At 52.4% G+C, this 2200-nt stretch overlaps 1 pseudogene; it reads right to left on the bottom strand.

Moving 5' to 3' along the window:
- Window positions 1-317: 317 nt before the first annotated feature.
- On the bottom strand, window positions 318-1880 carry LOC141498373 (tubulin beta-4B chain pseudogene; annotated as a pseudogene).
- Between the last annotated feature and the right edge of the window lie 320 nt (window positions 1881-2200).

Below are 2200 nucleotides of genomic sequence, written 5' to 3'. Positions count from 1 at the left end.
CACTAGACTAAGGTGGGAGTTAGTGCATGCTCATTTTGAAAAATGGAAACATGCCCAACATAGCATAGGATGGTTATTTGGCAGAGGAATGAATTTATTTGGAAGTGGGGTAACTCAAGAACCCAGGGTTCAGGTAACAACTCCATCATTCTCTCATATGTATATGACTCAAAGCTCCTTTTTATGAAGAGGGGCTTGTAACCTCTAACGTTTCTTCTCGGTTTAAGTCCCTCTCTCTCATGGACTCCCTTTCAGTAATTTCAGAGAGAGAGAGAGAGAGAGAGAGAGAGAGAGAGAGAGAGAGAATAAAGGAGCCAAGGTTTGGAGAAACAGTGAAGCTGAGGGAGATACAAGGTCAGAGAAATTGAAGAAAAATCAGGGGGAAAATTTCAGGGAATTTGGGGTAACAGGATTGGGTGGGGTCAGAGAAGCCAAATGTGGATGGGGTTGAAGACAAATCGGGAGACCGTATAATAGAATTAGAGGGAATAAAGATTTGTTGGGGGGGGCAGGGGACAATTATGAAATGAGGTGAGAAGCAGAGAAATCGAGGCAGAATCCAGGGGAAGAAATGTCAGACAAGAATGAGGGGTCAGAACTGGGAAGGATAATGTGGGGTCTGTGTTATGGGTAGACCCAATGGGAGACATTCTAGGCCATTTCTTCCTCCTCAGCTTCCTCCTCAAATTCTCCCTCTTCTGCTGTGGCATCTTGGTATTGTTGGTACTCCAAGACCAGGTCATTCATGTTGCTCTTGGCCTCAGTGAACTCCATCTCATCCATCCCCTCACCCGTGTACCAGCGCAGGAAAGCCTTCTGGTGGAACACGGCTGTGAACTGCTCAGAGATGCACTTGAAGAGCTCTTGGATGGCAGTGCTGTTACCAATGAAGGTGAATGCCATCTTGAGACCCCGGGGTGGGATGTCGCACACCGCTGTCTGGACGTTATTTGGGATCCATTCCACAATGTAGCTGCTATTTTTATTCTGCACATTCAGCATCTGCTCGTCTACCTCCTTCATCAACATGCGGCCACGGAAGACGGCAGTCACCGTCAAGTAGTGCCCGTGGCGGGGGTCACAGGCCGCCATCATGTTCTTGGCATCGAACATCTGCTGAGTGAGCTCGGGGACCGTCAACGCCCTGTACTGCTGTCTCCCTCGGCTGGTGAGCGGGGCAAACCCGGGCATGAAAAAGTGGAGACGGGGGAAGGGGACCATGTTGATCGCAAGCTTAGGCAAGTCGGCGTTGAGCTGGCCGGGGAAAACGGAGGCAGGTGGTGATTCCGCTCATCGTGGCAGATACCAGGTGGTTGAGGTCCCCGTAGGTGGGCGTAGTGAGCTTGAGGGTATGGAAACAGATGTCATAGAGGCCCTCGTTGTCCATGCAGTAGGTCTCGTCTGTGTTCTCTACCAGCTGGTGGACCGAGAGGGTGGCATTGTAGGGCTCCACCATGGTGTCTGACACCTTGGGCGAGGGCACCACACTGAACGTGTTCATGATGCGGTCCGGGTACTCCTCACGGATCTTGCTGATCAGCAGAGTGCCCATGCCCGGAGCCCATGCCCCCACCCAGCGAATGGGTCAGCTGGAAGCCCCACAGGTGGTCACAGCTCTCCGCCTCCTTCCGAACCATGTCCAGGACCGAGTCCACTAACTCGGCACCTTCGGTGTAGTGGCCTTTGGCCCAGTTGTTCCCAGCCCCAGACTGGCCAAAGACAAAGGTGTCCGGACTGAAGATCTACCCAAAGGGGCCGGATTGCACCAAATCCATGGTCCCAGGCTCCAGGTCCACCAGCACGGCTCGGGGCACATATTTCCCTCCTGTGGCCTCATTGTAGTACACGTTGATCCTCTCCAGCTGCAGGTCGCTGTGCTGTGGTAGGTGCCCTTGGGGTCGATGCCATGCTCGTCGCTGATCACCTCCCAGAACTAGGGCGCAGAGGGGCGCGGTGGGTCGCCCCCCCCCGCACCCCCGGGCGCTCCTCCCCCTGCGGGCCCAGCTCTTGCTTTTCAATGAAAAATGTTCTACCTACGTTATTGTCTAATTGATTCAGTGATATCTGATTTCTTGTGATCCCCATGTGAAATTTTCTTGGCAAAGATACTGGTTTGCCTTTTCCTTTCCCAGTTCATTTTACAGTTGAAGAAACAGAGAAACAGGGTAAAGTGATTTGTCCAGACTCAGTACATTTTGTA

Source organism: Macrotis lagotis, chromosome X (genome assembly GCF_037893015.1).
Source record: "Macrotis lagotis isolate mMagLag1 chromosome X, bilby.v1.9.chrom.fasta, whole genome shotgun sequence".
Lineage (NCBI taxonomy): Eukaryota > Metazoa > Chordata > Mammalia > Peramelemorphia > Peramelidae > Macrotis > Macrotis lagotis.
Note: the sequence above shows the minus strand (reverse complement) of the source record. Positions and strands in the feature narration are given on the sequence as shown.